Below are 23,762 nucleotides of genomic sequence, written 5' to 3'. Positions count from 1 at the left end.
AACTGGAGAGGGCAGACTCTGGGAAGGTGGTTTCAGTGTGGTTTCTCCAGGGTTTTCCAGTGTCAGTTTTTGAGAATGAACTTGTCTTAATGCTTGCCTATGCGTGATTGTCTTAATTCATTGCTTCCAGTTTCTAATCTTAAACATATGGATATTAAACAACAGTGGGAAGTTGACTTCTTACTTCCAAAGAAAGAGATTGCCAAAATAGACTTTAAAAAGTAGAAACATTAGAGAATTTGTTATTGCAGGATACAATATATAGGGTAGAAGCACCAGAGCCCTTGGATTTGGAGTCAGGTGGGTGTGAGTTCAGATCTTGGTTTAGCTCGTCTGGCCTTGGGCAAGTCCTTCTACTTTTGTAAGCCTCTGTGTCCTCATCTGTGAAATGAGAATTTTAGTTTTTATTATTTTAAGTTTTAAGATTTTATTTGAGTGCACCTGTGTGGCTCAGCGGTTGAGCATCTGTCTTTGGCTCACATCATGATCCTGGGGTTCTGGGATGGAGTCCTGCATCAGGCTCCCTGCAGGAGCTTGCTTCTCCCTCTGCCTATGTCTCTGCCTCTCTCTGTCTCCCATGAATAAATAAATCAAATCTTAAAAAAAATTTTTTTGGAGAGAGAATGAGTGAGAGAGCACAAGCTAGGGGAGGGGCATAGGGAGAAGGAGAAGCAGACTCCTCGGGAGCAACATGATCAGGGAGCAACATGGGGTTCCATCCCAGAACCCTGGGATCCATGACCTGAGCAGAAGGCAGATGTTCTGTGGCCTGAGCCACTCAGACACCCCTGTGAAATGAGAATTAAACTTGCCTTCGAAGCTGCTCTGAATAGAGATTGTGATCATCAGCCTGTAGTGCTGGGGACATAGACTGGAATGGTGGCTGGGGTTGTCATCTCAGGCTGTGGCTCACCTACCGTACAGATCCTAAAAGTACCCAGAGCTTCTGGAGAAAGAGCCAGACACTGCCACCATCTAGGTGATGTATGGTGGACATGCTCAAGGGCTCATGCTTGCTCTCTTCATGGGCCTGAGGGTACTTGTTAACTCTGACATTCTCTATCACATGGGCACAAAAGGACCAGCTTCTTGATGGACAGTGTGCAGGATGTAGACCTCACGGTGGGGTTTCCGTCCTCTTGTGGGTTTGAGTCTGCATTGCCTCAGGCTGGCCCAGTTCATGGCTAGTTGTTTTCAGGTTTGGGGTTGTAGCATGGTGTGCCACACAAGGGTCACGGGCTGAGAATTGGGGCCAACAGGAAGGGACAACAAGTCATACCCTGTTCAGAGCCTCACTTTGCCCAAGACACCCAGAGGAGTCTCTAGAAATCCCATCCCAAGTCCTGTTGCCCCATTCTTTTTTGAAGGGGTAGAAGAGAGTGATGTCAAGGTAGGGCTATATCTCCTGTTACTTCTGCTTCAAGCCTCCTGGCCTGCCCAGATTCCCAGGAATGTCCCCAGCCCTGTGCCATCGTGTTCATGTGGGTATGTCATTGCCCTCCTGAGTAGAGTGACAGTCTCATTGATAATTGCCTGTCTCCCCAACAGCTGGGTGGTGGGAGTCCAGTTCTCTCTGTATGTCTGTGCTGGCAGGTGGCTTCAGTGCCAGACCTGTAGGATCACTTGCACTGGGTCCTCTTTCCTTTGCCTTCTGGCAGTCACATCTGGAGACACACTGCCATACTCTTGCAGAGTTGATGGATAGATGAAATGAGCAGGCTAACAGCCGTGAAGCCTGTGTGCGGTTTTGCCAGGCAGGTGAGGCAGGTGAGCCCACCTCTCTGGGAGGTTTTGCTTTCTTACTCCCCTTGGCAATGGGATCACTGCATTGTGTAAACTGAGAGTCAAAAGTATTTGGGGCAGTATCAGTTGCTAGCAAATTTTAATACCTGGGAGTTATTCCTAAGGCAAAAAGCGAGAGAGAGAGAGAGAGAGAGAGAAGTTGCGTGTGTGAAGACCTTCATTTCGATATTGGTTGGAATAGGAGAACATGGAAGGATTTGGAATGTCCAGCAGTTGGAGACAGTGAAGGAAATTCATCGATGAAACATTGAGCTGTTAAACATGATTATTATGAAGATTATATGGCAACAGGAGAAAAGAAGGGTTAAATGAAAAGAGAAAATAGCATATATAATACAGTTTCAACTGCATCATTTTTGGCTTGCTCAGGACAAGTACGGGAAAGTCACCCACAGAAACATTGCCATGGCTCAGGTCAGTGGAATTGCAAGGGGCTCAGGGGAGACAGTGCCACAGAGTTTGGCCTTTGGGGTTGGACTGAGCCATGTCAGTATCTACCTCTTGGGCTATCGGGAGTTTGGAGAAACACGTGACAAAGTTGGGGGCTCAGAAGATGCTTTCAGAGGAGAGGAAAACCAAAGGGGATTAAGAGACTCGGTTTGGAAAGTTATGGAGCCATATGAAGTAGGCATGCTCAGACAAAGCACCTGTCACAGTTGGCTCAGGCCCACCATATCAGGGGGTTACAATGAGAGTGTGAAGAAGGCATACTTAGGGTTTAGTGTGGGTGGGTTTGTTTGGAGGTGCAGTGCCTGCCACAGGGAAGGGAAAAGGGAGCTGGCTAGTGGGCTTCAGGCTCGCCTGCCCCACCCATGCTGTTCCTCCAGGCACACAGGCCTTGCAGGAGCAGGGTCCATCGTGGGGTCGGGGAGTTGGCCAGTGGCCTGTGGACACCCTTTGAGGGTGCCTTTGAGATGTGGAAAAAGAGCTGCCAGGTGTGGGTGGGTGGGGGATCTGTATGTGGCACATGGACTTGCAGTGCAGATTTGGAGTTGCCTGAGGTGGGACTGTCCAGGAATGCCTGAGAAGTGGGGACAGAAGGAAAGGGTGTGGGGCTGGGGCTCAAGGAGCACTGGGTGGAAGGAGATGAGGCTGCAGAGGGGCTGCCTGGAAGGACTGCTGTGAGAGATGAGAGGAGGCAGGGCTGACAGCTCCCCAGTTTTTGGTGACAGGTTGCCCGGGCAGAGCCGTTTTGGTACGGTGACAGGTAGAGATCCTTTTTAATGGTTTACTGTAGGTTATAGTAAAATCTTGCCTTCTGTTTCCTCCTCTAGTTGTACTACAGCATTTTTTCTTGCTGTGGCCGACTGTGTTTGGTTACTCAACTTTACAGTGGGGATGAAAAGGGGAAAAACAGACTTAAAACACATTAGAAATAGGTTTAAAATATTGAGGAAGTTATGTTAGCAAATGATATGTAGAAGAAAATACAGTGAAAAGTGAAATCCTCTCTGTTCCCAGTGCTGCTTAGCCTTCTTTGCCTGCCTGCATTTAAGACAAGGAAAAGCTGCAGTAGTGCTTCTCCTGGAGCCCAGCTGAGACCCTGCCTTCCTTGAACCTTGGTAAAGGGGACCTTGAGGCTCCCTGCAGGATTTTGTCCTGTGACACTCAGCCACAGGCGGGCTCCTGGTCTCAGGATCAGTTTTGCTGCCACTTTCCTTTCTGTGAGAGACAGGTAATTTGGGTCAAGACAGGGAGTGCCACAGGAGTCCACTCCAGCCCAGTGAGCTGCTGTTGGGCTGTCAGGCTTTCTCCCCTTTTAGGCCTCCAGCAGAGAAGGTTGGTAGGAAGCAGTTGCCACCTCCTGGTGGCAAGTAGCCTCGGGAGCTGTGGTGACTCTCCATTGTGCCCTCATCTTCTCCCAGCAACCATCCACTCGTCTGCCATGCCAAGCAGTGCCACCACCTTGCAGATGATGCTGTCACTGCTGTCCCCGAGTTACCACTGTGGCTGTGATGTTTGGTTTCCATGTTCCTTTTATGTCTGGCTTTGCAAAAACCTCACATGGTTTCTCTTCTCCCTCCTTATGTAACCCCTTGGAATAATTTCAGGGTTGCCAAGAAGGTAAGTTGGAGAAAATATTTGTGGTTATAGTAACTTCCAGGCCACTGTATTGAAAATGAAAGACTCTCCCCAAAGCCACTGAGTCCTGCTGAGCAGATATATTTGTCTGGAGGAGTAACAAAGTCTGTGCCATCCCAGCCACAGCCTCAGGAGACAGGAACAGCTGGCTTCCTCCTGTTCTTGCCTTGGCTTTCCCTCTGCCTGTCCCCCCTACCCTCCACCCCATCCCCAGACAATGGTGCCTTTTGCCTTGTTCTTCCTAGGGATGCTTGAAGACCACTGAAGAGTCACCTCCCTGTTCCCTTGACCCTCGGGAGGTGGGTGGTCAGCTAGAAATGGGACAAGGTATGTTTAGTTTCTGGACACCAACTTGGCGGCAGCAGATTCTGACTTGCCACAGAGGGAGACCTTTGAGATATTTGCGATATTGGAATAAACATGATACCTATCAACGGAGGAAAGTAAAGTGGGGCCCTCATTCATCTATCCCTTTGTTTATTTGTTCATTCATTCATTTATTCACTCACTTTTCCAGTTCCTGTTATGTGCCAGGCGCTACTCTAGGCACTGAGGAAGCAACAGTAAACAAGACCAAGGTCCCTGCTCTTATGGAGCATACCTGCAGACAACAAGTAGGACAGTACACAACAGGCTGGAATGTTGTGTGTGGGGGGAATGAGGGCTAGGAAAGAGAGAGCAGGCATGTGGGCCTCTCTCAGCTCACTCTCCCCTGCCCATCCACCCTCCCAGAAAAACCCAAGGTTAAGATGGTGGGTTGGCCTTACTTTCTGCGGTAGCAGCTGCGGGAGGGGTGCCCGTGAGTTTCACCATGCCTTCCAGGTAGGTTCCTTGGCACCAGGTCCTTGGATCCGTGAGATATTGCTGAGGGTTGTTGAAGTCCTTTCCTATTTGGGGACTTGTGCTTTTCTCCCTGCAGGTCATGGAACCTGGCAGTAGGTAGAGTTTGGATGGGTAGGAATCTGGCAGAGGCAACACCAGCTGGTCAAGTCCTGTGAGGGGTTCAGCTGTGAGTGTGACGTGTGTGAGTTACTTTAGTTGACTTGTGCTTTCAAAACTGAGTTTGGCGATGTTCTTAACAGCTGCTACCTTTTGAAACATGTATATTCCTCCAAGGCAGGGTATGTAAGTAGTTGACTGGAACGTGGAAAGTTCTTCTCCCCTTATTTAGAGAATGTCACCAATGTTGTAATTGGTCATCAGCCCAGCCCACAGAAGCTACTTGGTCCTTGTTGGAGCTGAAGCAAAATTATTCCAGAAACGCTGGCTTTGTGGTTTGGAAGAGGGGAGATGCATTTTGGGGCAGGAGCTCTGGGAGTGGATGAGGCCTGGGCCCTGGCAGCCCTGGGGCATGGTGGAGGGTGCCCAGGTTATAGAGCTGGTGGTGACAGGTTCCACGTGTCATATGGGGTGAGTGGGTAAAGTTTGCTGCTCTTGGGCTCCTGTTTGGAAGGGACATGTGTAGTATGATTTGCTCTTGTCCGCTGAGGGGGACTGCCTGCGCACAGGGCTCTTCAGCCCTGCAGCCTGCGTTTGCCATGTGTTGTGGTTTCTGACAATGGGCACCACTGCTGGCTGGTGGCAGCACACCCCTCTCCTCCCCTTAACCTGGCCGTCAACCATCCTTCCATTCTGTGATGGTTCATCTGGACCCTGTCACACCACATCTGGGCAAGGCTTTCCCTGGGGGTTGTCATGAGATGGACAGGGTCCCACAGCTGGGCCCATTGGGCTCTGTGGGGTATGGATGTATGCACAGATTCTGCAGCCCGCCACTGGTGGGGCAGTACAATGACCTGCCTGGCCTGTGGATGTGTGAACTTGAGGATATCACATCCTTGTCCAGATTTAGGTTTGTCCTCAGGATTGGAGGAACCCTGTGCTCTGGAAAACAGGATGCTGCTGCTGGTGGCATTACTGCTGGGGAGTATCTGAATGGGCTGGGCTGGGCACAAGGTGCCAGACAGAACCTTCTGCCTTGGGAAGGGTGGTTCTGTCCACCATCTCTCTGTTTGTGAATTTTCTCACAGGCTTATTCAAATGCATCTCTGATCTGGGAGGTCTGGACTGGAGCCAAGATTGTGCCTGTCCAAGCAGCTCTGGGTGACACTGGTGCTACTGAGCCCCAGGTCACACTTGAAAATAGTAAGGGTCTAGCTCACCTGTCTGGAGGGAAAGTCAGGATTTCAGACAAATTCAGTTACAGGAGGCTAATTCCCATTTGGAGAAAATCATGCAGAGCTAGGAGGGAAAAGAAGCAATTAGATAGATGCATGGAAGGTATTTTCATGTCAGGAGGATGGATACAGGTTATTCCTCACACCACTGTTTTGGGGAAGAACAGATTGTCATTTGCCTAAGATTGATTGATTCATTTCTCTTTCTTTCTTTCTTTCTTTCTTTCTTTCTTTCTTTCTTTCTTTCTTTCTTTCTTTCTTTTTTTTTTTTTTATTTTATTTATTTATGATAGTCACAGAGAGAGAGAGAGAGGCAGAGATACAGGCAGAGGGAGAAGCAGGCTCCATGCACCGGGAGCCTGACGTGGGATTCGATCCCGGGTCTCCAGGATCGCGCCCTGGGCCAAAGGCAGGCGCCAAACCGCTGCGCCACCCAGGGATCCCATCTTTCTTTCTTTCTTTCTTTCTTCTTTCTTTCTTTCTTTCTTTCTTTCTTTCTTTCTTTCTTTCTTTCTTTCTTTCTTTCTTTCTCTCGTTTTCTCTTCCTCTCTTCCTCTCTTTCTTTTTTTCTCTTTTTCTCTTTTTCTTTTTCCTTTTCTTTCATATGTATGTATGCCTAAGATATTCTGTAGATGTTTGTGGCCACTGGCCTTTCTCTCATTTGAGCATGGGAAATTGGCTCCCTCTCTTGGGTCTCCAGTAAAAGTATGACAAAACTTTGAGGGCAGGATGAGGAAGGCACATGTCCTTAAGTTCAGCCTTTGATGGCTGATGAGCCTTTTTTTTCACAACCTTTGAGACAGTGTTATCCAACTTCAGCCATAGTCTGTCCTCCTGAGGGCTGGGGCCCAGCTCTAAGCCACAGATCACCTGTTCTAAGCCATAGTTCTGATACACAGTCTGTTGGATGTGCAGGTGTTTGCAGGAGCATGTAGAATGTCCTAGAAAGAAAAGCTTGATATTTAGTGGTGCCTGCTGGAGCTGTTATATGCAACATTGAGTTTGTTGTTCAATCCTTATATCCCTTGGTTGCCCAGGCATGATAGTCCTCTTCATTTTACTGAGGGGAGAAGGTTCGGCCCCATCCTCCAGCCCCAGGGAGGGCTGAGCCCAGGTTTGGGGGTCTTAATGCCTCCCCTGCAACAAAGAAGTGTTTCTGCTCTCTGCCTACCACCACCCCTTCTTTTTCTGGGCTCTTGTTACATGTATCATTTGCTTCCACAGTTATTTACAGCTTTACTGAAGTATAATTGACATACAGTAAACTGTGTACATTAAAGGTGTGCAATTTGATATATTTTGACCTATATACATCTGAAAAACCATCCAATCAGGGTAATAACATATCCATCATTTCCAGAGGTTTCTTTTTGCCCCTTTGTAATCTTCCATCCAGCCCACCCTAGTCCCCATGCAACTGCTCATATGCTTTCTGTCACTGTAGAATTTACTTGCCTTTTCTAGATTTTGTGAAATCATGCACTATGTACTATTTTATTTTGGTCTGGCCTTTTTCATTCTGCATATTTATTTTCAGATTCATGCATGTTGTATATATCAATAGCTCATTCTTTTTTGTTGCTGAGTATTAGTTCATTTTATGGGTATACTACAATTCATTTATCTACCCATGTGTTGATGGACTTTTGGGTTAAGAATCTCTGCCTGAAGGACTTCCAAGGTGGTTGTATGATGTTACACTCCCACCAGCAGTGTATGAGAATGCCATTAGCTCCACATCTTGGCCAGCATTTGGTATGGTCAGTCTTTTTCATTTTAGTCATTCTAATAGGTATGTAGTGATATCTTACGGTGATTTTAAGCATTTTTCTAGTGACTAATATTGATGTGCATCTCTTCATGTGTTTATTTGCCATGCATCTCTCTTCTTTGTTGAAAGACTTGAATATTCTTTGTTTTTTTTTTTTTTTTTTTAAAGATTTTATTTATTTGTTCATGAGAGACAGAGAGAGGAAGAGACACAGGCAGAGGGAGAAGCAGGCTCCATGCAGGGAGCCCGACAATGGGACTCGATCACGGGTCTCTAGGATCAGGCCCTGGGCTGAAGGCAGTGCTAAACTGAGCCACCCAGGCTGCCCTTGAATATTCATTCAAACCATTTTTCCCTTTTTTTCCCCTTGGGTTCTTTGCCTAATCACGGAGTTGAAAGAGTTTTTGTTTTTTTTTTTAATGTATTCTAGATCCATGTCCATTCTTAGATATATGATTCATTTATACATTTCCTATCTGTGGCTTGCCTTTTAAAAAAAAAAATTTAAGTGTCGTGTTTTAAAGAGCAAAGATTTTCAATTTTGATGAAATCCAATTTATGTTTTCTCTAAATTTTGTGCCTTTTCTGTTGTACTTTTAGTCTTTCCCAAACCCAAGGTCACTAAGATTTTCCTCCTATGTTTTCTTCTTAGATGGTCTATAGTTTTAATTAACTTTTATGTTTATGTTTGTAATGCATTTGGTGTTAATATTTGTATATCTTATAAGGTAGAGATTGAGGATTTTGTTTTTTATTTGTTGTTGTTGTTTGCATATGGCTGTCCAATTATTCTAGCGCTATTTGTTGAAAGATCATTCACTGAATTATCTTAACACTTTTTTGTTAAGGATCAGTTGACCATGAATGGGTCTGTAAATGGACTCTGTTCTATTTCATTGATCTGTTTATCTGTCTTTAATACCACATTGTCTTGATTATAATCTTCTGGTTTTCTTTTTTTCCAAATGTGTTGGCTATTCTAGGTCTTCTGTGTGATTCCATATAGATTTTAAATCAACTTGTCAGTTTCACTCAAAGACCCTGCTGGAATTTTGATTGCAATTGCATCGAAGCTATATAGATCAGTTTGGGGAAGAAATGACATCTTAACACTCTTGACTCTTTCAATCCGTTTACTCAGTATATCTCTCCATTAATTCATCAATTAATTCTTTAATTTTTCTTTAATTTTTCTCAGCCATGTTTTGCACTTTTCAATGTTGCACTTTTTGGTGTTGAACTCGTTCATGTCTTTTGTCAAATGTATTCCTAAGTACTTCATATTTTTTAATTGCTATTATAAATGGAATTGGTTTTTTGAGATTTCATTTTTCTGAATGTTTGTTGTCTGCATATAAAAATACAGTCAGATTTGCTATTGAACTTGTATCCTGCCATCTTACTAATAAACTCACTTATTCTGGTAACTTTTTTGTAGATGCTATAAGATTTTCCATATGGACTATTCTGTTATTTGTGAATAAACAGTTTTACTTCTTCTTTCGAATCTTGATGTCTCCCCCTCCCCCACTCTTTTCTTGCTTTATTACATTGGCTAGAATCTCTCCACAAGACTGAATAGAAGTGGTGACCACATATCCTTGTCTTGCACCTGTGAGCGGGGGGACATAGAGTCATTCACCATCAAGTGTGATGTTAGCTCTGGGAATTGTTGAAGCACTTATCAGGCCAAAAAGGTTTCTCTTCTATTCCTAGTCTGCTGAAAGTTTTTTATCAGGAAGAAATGTCCAATTCTGTTAAACCTTTTTTCCATATCTTTTGAAATAAGCTAAGGCCTTTTCATTTTTGGCCTCTTAATATGACAGATTACATTGATTTTCAGATGTTATCTGCCTCCCTCACTTTAATTTCTAGTCTCCCTTACTTTGATAGCTTTTTCTTGGGTTAGGCATGAAGAGTTTCCTTATCCTCATTGTTCCATTGCCCTCCTTCAAGCCAGCTGTCTATTTCTGCCCAGGTTACCAGCATGACTTGTTAATGGCCTATTGCATGGAGTCAGACATGGGCTAACTGCATAGGATTAGCAGCTTAGATCAGTAATGAACCTGTGGCCAGATGTTTAATAGGTGCCCTGGCTTCCATCCTGGGGAAACAGCATAATACCTACTTTAGGGGTCTGTAGTTTCAGAAGAGACCATGGTATGGCAAGAGACAGATGCCCAGCACAGCGCTGGCCAGCAATACCTAGGCAGTGGGTGCTGCCTGCCTGCTTATCCAGTAAGTTTAGAGCTTACTTCTTCTTGAGGACACTGAGCTGTTGAGTGCTTCTTCCCTGGAACCTACAGAACCCTTGTCCTGCTCAGAACTGAACCCTGCCCAGGGCAAGAGTGTATGGACATGTTTCTCTGAGCTTTGAAACATAGTGCATGCTGCGTGTCTCAGAGATAGCCTGGGCTTGTGCAGCCCTCTCTGTGGGACCCTGAGAGTGTCTGTGCCACTGTGGGGGACCAAGGGGGCTGACTCACCAATGTCTCCTCCTCTTCAGCCCCAGCAGTTCTCTGGCATCTGTTTCTAGGTCAGGATGGCCTCATCCAGAAAAGCGTACAAGTTGTTAGCTTTACATTTAATTGAATGCTTATGAAGTGAACTCACCTGAGTAACCTGCCACCCAGAGCAAAGAATAGAGCGTTTCCCGAGAAGCTACTCTTGTTCCCTTTCCCAGCAACTCCCCACCCGTTTTCCCTGGCCTTAGTCTTGCCTGCTTGGGAGCTTTCAATCCAATACAGAATGTTTTCTTTTGTGCCTGGCTTTTTTACTGGACACTGTTTTGAGATTTATCTCTGATGTGTGTAGCATAGTTTGTTCATTCTGCGCTGAATGGATCGACCATGATTTAGTCACTCATGATGCCAGTGATGGCCATTCAGGTGGTTTTTAGTTAGGGCTGTTCTGAATATGTTCTCCATGCATGGGTGTTCACGTTTCTGTTGGTATGTGCCTCAGAGTAAAATTGTTGGGTCTCAGGGTATGAATATCTATCCTTATACGATGTTTGACACAGAATGTACAACTCACCTTCCTGTTTCATGAGTGACTCTGTTCTTGGTTCTCTCCATGGCAGCCCCTGTTGCAGGAATGCCCGCTGAGAAAAGTCCCTGTGCCCAGTGGTTCCTCTAGCTCCACATGGAGCCCTTGAGTTGCAGGGCAGCAGGTAGGGGGAGGAGTGGCCTTGGGATTGATCCCTGCCAAGTTGACTTCTTTCTGAGTGCTGATAGGTGTGCCAGGCAGCATCCTGCGTGTCCATGTGTGTCTCTTGTTCCCCTTCCAGGAGCCTGTAGGAAGCCTCTGTCATCCTCCTACTTAGTGGCTGAGGGAACAGCTGAGTGGGCTGAATGGGTGGGTGGGATCAGAGCCATCTACTGATCTCTGGTGCTTTATGCCCTGGAGCACTCAGTATAGAGTTTATGGCCTTAGCCGATGGCCACCACCCTGTGTAGGACAGGCACACCCACCCTTAATTATGTTTGCGGTGAGTTTGCGGATCTTTCAGATTCCTATTTAAAAGGAGACAAGAGCTCCTTGATATTTAACCTGAGACTTGCCAAATGATTTACCCATTGTGGCCCCAACCCAGATTCTGGCAGTTCCTGTTGCTCTTTTCCTGTCCGCTCAGCTCAGAAGGGACATGGTGACCCCGTGGGAGTGCTCAGGAAAAGGAGAGCTACCAGACCCTGCATGTCATTTATATGTCAGTAACACTTTTACTGCTTACGTGGGGCATCCTGGACTTCATTTATGGTATGGTCACTTTTACCCAGCGTCCCATGGCAGCTTCAAGTTCTGGGGCTAGTTCTGGGCTTGAGTCCCTCTGAGAGGGTATGTCTTGGTTCTCTACTGTGTAATCCTTCTCTTCTAAAAGAGCTTGCTGGATGTTGCTGCGGTTCTGGGCTCCTTGCACCCGGGCTCCTGGCAGCTTAACTGAGCCTCAGTCATGGTGTTCCCCCTATTGTGTCTGTCCTTGCCTCTGGCCATCCCTCAGGACTGGGCTATACATGCCTTCCTGCATACTCTAGGCCTGCAGTAGTTGTTCAGAAAGCATTTGGTGACTTGTCAAGGGGAATTCTGGAATACCTTTGGCTCCCAGGATCTTTCAGCAGCCCAGGTTGGTAGACTGGTAGCCTGGTACCATGCTGGGCACTGTGCTGCCTGAAGGGATCTTAGAGACCACAGAGCAGACTGTTAGTGAACTTGCAGAGCCCACCTGACCTGGCCCCATAGGCAGAGTCTCTCAAGATGGTGGGCAGAATGCCATTTGGATTCTACAGAAATGATCTGTGGTTTTTCCAACATTCCGCTCAGGCTTCCCTGTTGATGGAGGAGGAGCTGGACTGATTGGTGGTTGGTCTTGCTTAAGTCCGAGTTGGGCAGCATTAGAGGCTAGGTTCAGCTCCACTGTATCTTTGTACAGCTCTATTGCCTGGCCCTTCTCTACCCAGCCCCACCACTGGGTGTTTCATTTGGCAGCACAGGAGCTCACTGTTGTCACCTTGATGTTTTACTTCACAGTCTTTTGGAGGTTGGCCCCTATCAGTTCCTAAAAAGCTGGCTGGTTCTCACTTTGGATTGCTTATATTCTGCATGCATGTGGGTCAAGCATTGTCTGTGCCCCTCTCGTGGGCATTGGGCCCTTCTGTCTCTGTATTTTTACTGCGAGGATGGGAGAGGGAAGTCCTCACCTGACAATGAGTGCTGTCATCAGATGCTCTGCTGGCGAGACCCTTCTGTGAGCGTGTATGGCAGAAAGGAAATGCTCTGCCTGGCTTTCTGACTTGTAGTTGTGTCAGTGCAGGAATGAACCAGTTCACAGATTACATATTGAGAGCTCTTGTGCTCTCAGAGGGGGCTGGATCATAAAGAGAATTGTGTGTGTCCTGTGGACCTGATTCAGAGATCAGGAAAGTTTAAGTACATAGTTTTGTCGGAAAGAGCTACTGAGATAAATAGTAGTAGGGAGAGAGAGACAGTTTGGGTGCTGGGGCTGCAGGGAGAGTGCTACCTCTCCTCCCCTCCCCACATCCCCCTTCCCATCTGGTAGCCTCTTGGTGACCAAGGATGGCAGTTGCTCATGCTGCTCATGTATGCTGATGAGGAGCTCCAGCTGCTGCCCTGGCCTTCTTCTTCCTGTGCTATGCTGCTCATGGGCGCTGCTCTGCCTGGTCCCTGGTTGGCCCAGGCTGGGGTTGGTTTCTATCCCCTGGGCTGACTTGCAGCTGCAATTACATGCTCCAACCGGCCGCGGGTGTTCTGTGGGCTGTGTGATGGTCAGGGCCATGCAGGCAGTAGCTATGTTCCAGCTGTGGACTCTCCTGGGGAGCATATGGGCCCCTCTGATGAGGAAGTGCTTTTTTTGTAAGTAGTGAGCTTGGCGGCTACAGCTGGGACACAGCACCGCTGCCCCCTTCCCCCGGCCCAGCCATGTCATTCTTCTTCTAAGAAGCCATGAATGAAAGAGACTTTACCCTGTGGGTGTTAGGCTCCCACTGGGGTCCTGGAAGAGAACAGTACCTTGACCAGGCGAAGTGCAGATGACCTGAGGGAGGTTCCTCTTGCTCCTGCCTGGCTGTGGAACCAGGCAGAGCAAGGCCAGGAGGATGCACCTTCCAGAGCCAAGAGGGAGGGTCATGCCACACTGATGCCTTTTCCTTACTCGGGGAGATGGGGTGGGACATGCGCTGTGTTCAGCCAGGATCTCTGGGGGATGTAGGTGTTGCCACCTCTTACACCAACTTGTAGCGGAGGCAGTTTGAACCACAGAAAGAATGGCACCCACCTGGGATGTGTGTGCAGTTCATCAGAAGCAGGAAGACTTATGCTGTGTGCCATTGCCGGGGCCTACAGTGCTCTTGTTGTCTACTAAGAGACCTGCTGCTTAGGGTGCACTGGGTGGGCTGAAGCCCCTGTTGTGGGTAAGTGTATGGATCTCCCTGGCTCTAGGCTGCCTTGGAGGGAAGGCAGAGGCAGCCCAGAGATCTGCTAGGCACAAAGCCAGTGGCTCTGTGTGGCTTCAAGGAACTCTGTAACCTGTGTGTTTACCTGCTGTGGCAGGTCAGGGAGAAAATATGTGGGCGAGATGCCGACACCACCAGCCTGGTGGCATCTTGGTGCCCTCCCTCATCCCACCTAGTAAAGCACCAGCGGGGCTGTCTGTGATAGGCAGAGCATATGCCTGGCTAATATAAGACTATACTCTGCCACCTTCTGGCTGAGTAGTGAGCCCTGGATCTCCATTACCTTTCCAGACTCCCAGTTGCCTTATCTGTAAAGTGGGATTGCAAGGATGAAAAGCTAGAGAGCTTAGCTCCTGGAGGAACCCAACAAATGGTGGTCCTCTGAGAATCAGGCTGAGGTGGGCCGCTCACAGCTCACTAATCGTGGGCCCCATCAGTGCTCAGACCTCAAGGAGCACAAGGTTTCCTCTTTGCCACCATGGCTGCACACATCCAGCTTAATTTCTAAGAGAATGGGGGTTTGGGGCAGGACGGAAACCCTTGATGCATGGAGAAAAGAAGGGTGAGCAACAGGCCTCCCAGACTCTGAAGCTCAGTGTCTCGGTTCCTTGTTTCACATGACTTTGGAAATCCCCCATGGGGTGGTAATTACTCAGGGTCTGGGGTTTACCTACATAGCCCCTGAAATAGGGGAGGAGGAGGCTGGTCAGTGGCAGGTTCACCCCACTGCACTGGCCCCAGCTCTGCACACGAATCCAGGATCAGACCAATGATCTGATTCACAGAGCAACTTTCAGACATGTGATGAGGGCCAGTTAAAATATTTTTTCCAGTGGGGTTTTGTTTTAAAGATGATTCCATGTACCTTGTTACAGGCAGGTTTCTGAAGCCAATCTGGTTGGCGTCCTGGACTCTGGAGGAGCCAGTGATGACACTGGGTTTCAGAGAGCTGCCACAGGGCAGCATTGGCTGGCTGTCCCTTCCCTCTTCACTCTTTACCATGTTTCCACCTTCTCTGGTCACCCGACCTGACCTGGGCCCCACTGTGAGATGTCCCCAGACTTTGCCCTTCCCCTAGCTTCTGACCTCATGTATGTGTGAACACACACATGCTAGCCTCTGCAGATGGGCAAGTACTTTGGTGTGGCTTGGGGCTTGCAGTCTTGTCAGAAGCCTAAGGTGCTGACTCCTCCCTCCCTGGCCTTAGCAGTCTGGCAGCCCAGCCACAGAACCTGCTCTCTCTCTGGGTGTAGCCATCCCCAGCTCTCTGGAGAGCCCCTCAAGAAGCTGTGTGGCCCATGTCTGGTTGGGTGCCCCCCTGGACCCTGTGGCATCCTCCCTATCTGAGGGCAGGGAGCAGCTTTGGAAGCATGAAGAATCAGACATGCCCGGTTTCCAGTTCTCTGTGGGCTCTTTGCAGGGAGTCGTGGACCTGCCTCGGAGAAAAGACCCCAGACCTTGTTCCACACCAGGGATGCAGGCAGTCTTTACAGAGTCTGTTGAGTAGCAGCTCAGTTGCCTGCAGGGGGCTTAGTGAGAATGTCCAAAGGTCCCACCAGATAGAATATGCCCTGTAGTTTGACTCAGAGGTAGTGGGGGCTGAAAGCAGGCTCACCGTGGAGGGAGACGGCATCCCACCAGCCCTTGGCCTCACTCCCCACACAGGTACCAGATGAGACAGTGAGAAGCTACCATGTGCAATTGGAAAACAGGTATTTGCTCACTTCACTTCCATGCGTTGGTGTGTCTGCCAACTGCCGTCTCATTCCATATCCAGTAACCCCTCCCATCCACATGTGAGGAAATGGGTGAATTTTGTAGCCATTTAGATTTGTGGCTAATTTCAAACATAAAAGTAGAATAATGTAACTGTGCCCTGGCTTCAGTAAAAATCAGTTTACAGCCAATCAGCATCACTTCATCCATTCCCTCTCTGCCACCCACACCCAAGTGCATCATTTCTCCAGTAAACATTCTGAACTGTGTCATTAAAAGCTGGGGGTGAGCGTGTACCTTTAGCGGTTCCCACAGAGCTCAGCGTGCCATGGAGCACCACGCAGGCTCCTCGCTGCCCCCACTTGGCCCCAAGGGGTGGGGGAACAGGGATGTCACCAGCCTTGGGCACAAAGTGGTAGCATCCTGTGTTCCTTGGCCCAGAATTGTGCCCAGGCTGCTTCTATGGGGTGCTGTCCTCTCCTTTGTGCTGTCACCTGTGTGCATCCAGCCCCCCTTCCTCCTGTGCTCTGTGAGCCAAGCAGCAAATACAACTGGTTAGCCTGGCGGGAGTGGTGACTTAGCATGCTCTGAGGGTCTCCCCAGGAACAAAGGCCTTTCTGCTTCCTCTGTGCCTGCTCTTGGTTCTCATGTGGTGGGAAGACACTCCCTCCCCCATAAAAGCCCTGGGAACTGGGTTGGTAGTAGGGAGCATGTGTCCCTGGGGTGTCCCGTAGATGTGAGTGAGGATGTGCTTTCTCTCTCCCCATGCCAGAGCTGGGGGGTACCTTGTTTAGGGGTGCCTGTGTATCCAGTGCTGCAGACACTGGCTGATTGAGCTGCCTGTGTGACGCTGACTTTCCTGTCTTACAGAGTATATACATGATTGTGCCCCCATGAACCTCCAGTCTAGGATCTGAAAGCACTCAGTGAGGTAGTTAAGGAATCACTTCCACCAGTAGTCACCTACTGGCTTCCTGCCCTTCCTTTGGAGCAGACCTTGGGGTCTTCTCTGTGTGCCCCCCGCCTCACTGCCCGGCCTGCCCTGCCTGCTTCCTGCACTTCCAGAGTAGCCCTCCTGTTCTGACACTTTACTTGCCCAACTACCATGGGCACAGGGTAGGGCAAAACACTACCAACCTGTGGGCTCCTTGGCTAGGTGATTAATTACTTCCAATGAAGAGGGCGTTCAAATAATAAGTGGGCTAAGATGGTGAGCAGTTCATTCACATGGGAGGTCCTCATTGGTAGAAAGCGGAGGTGATACTTGGCTTTTTTAATTGTTAAGAGTATACAAATTAAGTTGCATCTGCTGAAGGAGCCCTAAGGAGAAAATGAGACTTTGGGCACTCAGACATCCTTCAGTGTGAATCCTGCCCCTTTTGGGAAAGCCCTTTGGCAGGTGGTTTTGAGAGGTGTTTTTGTTTTTGTTTTTGTTTTTTGAGAACAAATATCAAGGGATAGCCAGAGGAGGAAAGGGCCACCAATGCACCAGGCTATTCCTGACAGCAAGAGGTTTGCACATGGCGCTGGGACTCTGGCCTGCAGAAGCGCCCAAAGCCCCACTTGAGGGCAGTGCCCAGGAGCTGCCCAGAGGCTTCTTCCTCATACAGGAATGGAACAGTATCTGTGCTGTGATTATGAATGGTGAGTATATTTTCCTACAGACAGGTGCCAGGAAGGACCCAGAATGGGGCAAAGACAAATGGTCTTTTGGTGTCAGGGCAGCAGTTTAGCTCCCACAGTGGCTAAAGTTGAGAGGCAGGTTGTGTAGGAGCCAGCTCACTTCCCCACCGTCTCTTCTTCCTCCTGGCATCCTGGCTCATGCCACTGTCTTCACACTGGTCCTCCCTCCCCTCTCCAGGGTTTTGGTGCCATGTCACCATCTCCTTAGGTGCTAGGACCTCTGCTGTCTACCCTGGGAGGCCCCACTCAGGTGCTGACCTCTCCATATGTATGCCTGGTGTGCCTTACACTTCACACTGACCTCCCAGGCCTGAGGGCCCTGTGCTGAGCTTTGCAGGCCTGGAACCGGTTAGGAGCTTCCCAGTGGCCACATCTCATCCCGTCTCTGCTAATCATAGGGCCCTCTCATCAAGAGTGAGAGGTCTGCCACTCCTATGTGGGTGAGTGGGTGGGTTGGTAAGGCTGGTTCAATAGTCTTCCATCTTGGTATGCCCAGCCGAGGCAGAGACATGGGTTGGCTGGGGTGACACTGCTTACTGGGTCTGAGGCCCAAGCCTGGCCAGGCACTGCACAGACTCCTGCCTGTTGGGTGTGGTGAGCGTCAGGGCTCGGGGCCATACTCCTTGTAGCATTATCTGGGTCTGCTTCCTGGTCCTCAGGGGACTGACTGCACTTGGAATGCCCAGGTGGCACCTCCCACACAGTGCTCAGTGCCCTCACCATCATGACTTTGGGGTGGGGCAGAGCCAGAGGAATGAGCCCCCAGGATGGTCCTGAACTTCTAGGCAGCCAGGGCAGAAAGAGGTGGGCGGGGGTAGCATCTTCCACAAGGTTGAGAGCTGGAGAGCCTGCTCAAAGCCAAACTCTGACATGCACCTAAGTGTAGGAGCTGCTCAGCAATGTCAGTATGGCCTGTAGACTTCACCCTGTCCCACTCCTGCACAGCTTCCAAGAGGGGCTCCAGCTGCATGAGCCCTATGGTACCTGCTTGCTTCCAGCCTCCCGAGTTGCCCAGGTGTTGTGCCTCCCCCCTCTTATCTGGCAGCAGGACAGTGTCTGCCTCAAGGACAAGGACAGTCTGTGCTGCCGAGCTTGCTCTCCAGGGACTGTGGTTCAGGAATATGTGGGGACCCAGGGCTCTAAATATATCAGGGTGAGGTCACTGCGGTGGAGATAGGCCATGTGGCAAGCCCAAGACCCCATTGGGGCTGGAATCCCAGGGCTGGGGACAGGAAGTGGGTGGCCTCGCTGTCCCTGTGGTACTGGCCTCCTCACTACCCAGTCTCCTCTTTCGCTGAATCCCTGTCCCTGGCACGTCAAGGATATGTAAAGGATAGAATGTGTCTCCTCTCAGACCTATTCCCTCAGTGCAACTTGGAGTAGGTTTTTGGGGCCCCCTGGCAAAGGGGCAGCTGTGTGAGAGCTGTCAGGCAGAGTCAAGGCAACTGTTGTTGCTCTGTGGTTACTGCAATTTACAAGCAGAAAAGACACATGGAACCGGAGGTGGCAGTTGGAGGTGACAGCTGCCTTCAGCTGGAAATAAGGCAGATAAGCTGGGAATACACATGACCAGCAAGGTACCAGCCATCAAGGATGTCTACATCCTAGTCCCTGGAACCTGGGCATGTGGTACCTTACATGGCAGAAGGGACTATGCACGTGTGACTAAGGGTATAGACCTGGATTGTCTGGGTGGGCCCAGCCTAATCAAATCATTAGAACTGGAGACTCTTTCCTGGCCAGGCCAGGGATACAGTATGAGGACTTAGCCCTGTTACTGACTTGGGAGCTGAACTGAGGTGCCATGAGCTGGGGAACGCAGTGCCCTCCAGAAGCTGGAAATGGCCCTCAGATGATAGCCAGCAAGAAAAGGGGCCCCTCAATCCTACGGCTAGGAGGAGTAATTCTATCAACACTTGAAGGAATAGGAAACGGCCCTTGAGAGCTTCCCAGAGAAGGTGGCTTGCCTACACCTGGATCTCAGCCCAGGGGGACCTGAACCACACACCTGAACCACGCCCTCCACAACCTGACATGATACATGCATGGTATTTCAGCCACTCAATTTGTGATCCTGTATGATCATTTTGGCAGCAACAGGAAACTGTACCCAACAGTACAGCACAGTGCTGGCGAGCATGCAAGAACTAGGCTTCCCCACCTTCCTCTCCTACAGTGGACATGGAGTGGGAGCAGCCTCCCCAGCAGCTAATTACAATCATTGATGACCTTGGTGCCAACAACCCCTCAAGCAGCTTGTGTTAGCCCTCTAGTAAAGGTGGAGATTGTAGCTTTGTCTGTAGCAGTAAGTGAGAAAGGAGGGATACAGCACTGTTCAAGTGCCCCTGCCCCCAGCTGGAAGGAAGAGCAAAGCCGGGTCTGTGATGCTGGGGGTTTCGCATGTTAGAAGAAGCAAGGCATGGAATCATACTTTGCTTTTTTTTTTTTTTTAAATGTGCAGTAAGTGTATACACAAGCTTCTGTATGCAAGGAGTGTTTTTGGAAAAGATACAAGGAAACACTGCAGTGGCTGGCTAGGAGATGTACCTTTCCTTGTGCCCTTTTGCGTGCCTGCGTAGCTCAGTTCTAGTGTGTGTGGGTGTGTGATGTGCTTACTGTGTGATCTTGTGGGGGAGGGGGGCTTCCCCCTACTCTGTGGGCTCCCCTGTCCCGCCAGCCCACTGAAACCAGCAGCTGCTGAGCAGGAGCTCTTTATCTCTTCTGTAGTCGAGCCCTTCACTGGGCATGCTTTGTCAGCACGTGCTCCCAGGCTGAGGTTTGCTTCTTGTAGTAAACAGAAGTTCTGAATCGTGAAGCCTAGTTTGTCAGTATTTTTTCTTAGACAGTGACTGCTTTGGAGGTCCTAAGAAATCTTTGTCTACCCCAAGGTTGCAAAGATACTTTGCTGTGTCTCCTAGAAGACTTAAGAGTTTTTGCATTCATATTTAGGTCTGTGATTGATTTTAGGAGCTAATATATACATATTATATATAATTTTTAAGAAAGCTCTATGCCCAACATGGGGTTTAAACTCACACATGCTCTACTGACTGAGCCAAGTTCGTGACTGATTTTAAATTAATTTTTGAGCATGCTCTGATGTTTGGTGTAAACAGAATCATGCAGTCTGTGTTTTCTGTGACTCTACCCTCTGTGATCTGAGCTTCGTATTGTTGGTGCACTGAGGCTACTGTTGGCTTACTTCTGTTGCTCTTGAATTTTTCATTCTGTTACTTTGACTCTTGGAAGGCACTGGTGTTGCGTGACCTACACCTTTGTATGCCGTCTCCTATCTGTAAAATGTGATGATAACGGGGCCTTCTCCTTAGGGTTGTCGCAGCTCCAGAGTGGTGCTGTATGGACACACATGGTATGAGGGTAGGGCCTGGCCCACAGCAGGCAGCATACAAGTGATGGGATGGCTTGGTCAGAAGGTCTGCACACGTGAGACTACCAAAGGCCATTGCTCCCCAGACTTGGCTGCGCCCCAGAACTACCGGGTATTGTCAGATTCCACTTCTGCTGGTTGGCCAGCATGTCTGTAGGGCAACCGCTCCTGGCTTCCATCCCTAATGCCTGTGAGAGCTGAGCACTGGGGATGCCATCTTCTGTTTTGCCCAGTGCCTGTTACTGTCTGCTGGCCTGAGGTTTCTGTGTTCCAGATACAGATCCTCAGGGCTGAGTGGTATCTGTCTTCTCCAAGTTTGTGACTTTGTGGTGACTTTGGATGAACTCTAAAGATCTGGTTAATATAGCCAGATTGATTGGATTACTGTGTGCAGGCATTCATTCCTCAGGAGATACTGCAGATTAGGCTTCAGACCCCCAAAATAAAGTGATGGCCCCAGTAAACCAAGGCAAATGAAGTTTTTTGTTTCCCAGTGCATATAAAAGTGGTGTTTACACTATACCATAGTCTGCTAAGTGTAGAATAGTAGTAAGTCTAAAAAAAACAAGGTATATACCTTAACTAAAATACTTTATTACTGGGGGCGCCTAGGTGGTGCAGTTAAGCGTCCAACTCTTGATTTCAGCTGAGGTCATGCTCTGAGTCATGAGATCAAGCCCTGAGTTGGGTTCCACACTGGTTGTGGAGCCTACTTAGGATTCTTTCTCTCCCTTTCCCTCCCCTAATTTCTAAAACAAAAAACAACCCCCCGCCCCCAGCTTCATTACTAAAAAAAATACTAACCATTATCTCATTTTTAGCAAATCGTAATCTTTTTGCTGACGGAGTGTCCTGCCTCTGTGGTGATGGCTGCTGACCGATCGAGGTGGTAGTCGCTGACGGCTGGGGTAGCTGCACCAGTTTCTTAAAATCAAGACAATGAAGTTTAATACATTGATGGGTCTCTTCCTTTCATGCCCAATTTCTCTATAGCATGCGATGCTGTTTGATAACATTTTACCCGCAGTAGGACTTTTTAAAAAATTAATTAATTAATTAATTTATTTATTTATTTATGAGAGAGACAGAGAGAGAGGCGCGCAGGGACACAGGCAGAGGGAGAAGCAGGCTCCCGACGTGGGACTCGATCCTGGGTCCCCAGGATCAGGCCCTGGGCTGAAGACAGCACTAAACTGCCGAGCCACCTAGGCTGCCCAGTAGGACTTCTTTCAAAATTGGACTTAGTCCTCTCAAATACTACTACTGCTTTATCAACCCAGCTTCTATATTCTAAATCCTTTGTCATTTCAACAATCTTCATAGCAGCTTCACCAGGAGTAGGTTCCATCTCAAGAAACCATGTTTTGTTAATCCATTAGAAGTAACTCCTCATCTGTTCAAGTTTTAGCATGAAATTGGAGCAATCCAGTCCCATACTCACGTTTCACTTCTGATTCTAGCTCTCTTGCTGTTTGCATCACACCTGTGGTTACTTCCTCTATGGAAGTCTTAAACCCTCAAAGTCATCCATGAGGGTTGGAATCCACTCCTTCAGATTCCTGTTCATGTTGATATTTTGGCTTCTTCCCATGAGTCACAGATGTTCTTAATAGCATCTAGAATGGTATACCCTTTCCAGAAGTTTTTCAATTTACTTTGTCCAGATCCATCAGAGGAATCCCTATCTATGGCAGCTATAGCCTTATAAAACATACTTCTTAAATAATGAGACTTGAAAGTTGAAATTATTCCTTGATCCATGGACTGCAGAATGGGTGTTGTGTCAGCAGGCATGAGAACATTAATTTCATTGTTCGTCGCCATCAAAGCTCTTGGGTACCATGTACATTGTCAATAAGTGGTAGTATTTTGAAAGGAATCTTTTTTCCTAAACGCGGTATGTCTCAAGAGTAGGCTTAAAATAGTCTGTAAACCATGTGGCAAATTGATGTGCTGTCATGAGGCTTTGTTGTTCCATTTCTAGAGCTCATGCAGTCGATTTGGCATAATTCTTTTGGGGCCCTAGGATTTTCCAAATGGTAAATGAGCATCGGCTTCAACTTAGTCACCAGCTGCATGAGCCCCCAATAAGAGTCAGCTTGTCCTCTGAAGCTTTGAAGCCAGACATTGACTTCTCCTCTCTAGCTATGAAAGGCCAGCATCTTTTCCCAATAGAAAGCTGTTTGGTCTACATTGAAAATCTGTTGTTGGATGTAGCCACCTTTATCAATTATCTCAGCTTCTTCTTCTGGATCCCTTGCTTTGGCTTCTACATCAGCACTTTCTGCTTCACCTTGCACTTTTAGGTTACGAAGTTGGCTTTTCCTTAAACCTCATGAACCAACCTCCACTGGCTTCAGACTTTGCTTCTGCAGCTTCCTCACCTCTTCCAGTTTTCAATGAATTGAAGAGAGGTAGAGCCTTGTTCTAGACTAGGCTTTGGCTTAAAGGAATGTTATGGTGTTTGATCTTATATCCAGACTACTCAAACTTGGTCCACATCAGCAGTAAGGCAATTTTGCTTTCTTATCTTCTGCTTGTTCACTGGAATAGCATTTTAATTTCCCTCAAGAACTTTCTTTGCTTTCACAGCTTGGCTAACTGTTTGGCACAAGAGGCCTTTCTTGGTTTGGGGCTTGGGGCAGGCCTTCCTCTCACTAAGTGTACTCATTTCTAGCCTTTTAAAATTATTATTAAAAGGTTTTATTTATTTGAGAGAGACAGGGGTAGCGAGAGAGAGCACAAGTGGGGAGGAGAGGGAGAAGCAGACTCTCTGTAGAGGAGGGAGCCTGACGTGGGGCTCAGTCCCAGTATCATGACCTGAGCCAAAGGCAGATGCTTAACAGACTGAGCCACCCAGATGCCCCCCATTTCTAGCTTTTGATTTAAAGTGAGAGATGTGTGACTCTTCGTCACTTGAACACTTTGAGGCCATTTTGTAGGCTTATGGGTTGGCCTAATTTCAATATTGTGTCTCAGGGAATAGGGAGACCCAAGGAGAGGAGACAGAGGAATGGCTGGGCAGCGGAGCAGTCAGAACACACACAGTATGAATCAAGTTTGCCATCTTGTATGGGTGCAGTTTGTGGCACCCCAAAACAATCACCAATAGTAACATCAAGAATCACTGATCACACAGATCACTATAACAAATATAACAATGGAAAAATCTG

At 48.2% G+C, this 23,762-nt stretch overlaps 1 protein-coding gene across 1 annotated transcript in view; it reads left to right on the top strand.

Moving 5' to 3' along the window:
* MED26 (mediator complex subunit 26) overlaps positions 1-23,762 on the top strand; it is a 55,981-nt gene that overhangs the window by 26,215 nt on the left and 6,004 nt on the right. The window lies entirely within an intron of this gene.

This window comes from Vulpes lagopus, chromosome 7 (genome assembly GCF_018345385.1).
Source record: "Vulpes lagopus strain Blue_001 chromosome 7, ASM1834538v1, whole genome shotgun sequence".
In the NCBI taxonomy this organism is placed as follows: domain Eukaryota; kingdom Metazoa; phylum Chordata; class Mammalia; order Carnivora; family Canidae; genus Vulpes; species Vulpes lagopus.
Note: the sequence above shows the minus strand (reverse complement) of the source record. Positions and strands in the feature narration are given on the sequence as shown.